This window comes from Penaeus monodon, chromosome 33 (genome assembly GCF_015228065.2).
Source record: "Penaeus monodon isolate SGIC_2016 chromosome 33, NSTDA_Pmon_1, whole genome shotgun sequence".
NCBI lineage: Eukaryota > Metazoa > Arthropoda > Malacostraca > Decapoda > Penaeidae > Penaeus > Penaeus monodon.
The window spans coordinates 11,116,548-11,117,300 of NC_051418.1; positions in this window are offsets into that span (position 1 = coordinate 11,116,548).

Here is a 753-nt window from a genome sequence, read left to right on the forward strand (position 1 = left end):
TCACGCCCACAGACACGCGACTTTCTCCCCTGATTCGCTCTCCTTCCGCGCCCGCATTGCCCAAGTGCGCATCAGTCTTGCATCGATCCTGATTTTTTACTGGCGTCGCATTAACATTGTATGGTGTCATATTTCGCAGCGACATGCTACGTCAAGGGGATTCATCGACCCGAAAATCCCCCTTCTCCCTCCCCATCCTCAAGTCCTTTGTCCTCTCCTTCCCCCCTCCTTCTTTTTTAATCTTATTTTCGTCAAATTTCTCCCCTGCCGATGCCTCGTTTCGCTCTGGCTCCTCGTTTCTCCCCTAGTACGTTCGTATTTTCGAGAAGAAGAAAAATTCTCCCTCTACTGTTGCTTCACTTTCCCCTACTGCGTTTTCGTTTTCAACGGCTGATGCGTGTTTTTTCCCCTAGTGATTTTTCATTTTCCCCTGGCGATGCCTGATTTATCCCCCTAGTGACTTTTTAGCTTCCCCTGCCGATGCCTAATATTCCCGACCCTGTCCTTTTATATTTTATCCCCTACGTATGCTAATTTTCCCTTACCATCCTACCGAGAGAGTGGACATTTTCCATATTTTTCCGCAACTTCATATACCATCTTTCCCCTGTCGATTACTCATTCCTACTTTGCCGGTCTCACACATTTCCCCTACTGGCACCTCCCTTCCCCTACAACATCCCTGTCTCCCTGCCCTGTTGAAAAAGCGTATTCCCCCGCCTTTTCCCCCCCAAAATTCCTTTCCCCCAACCC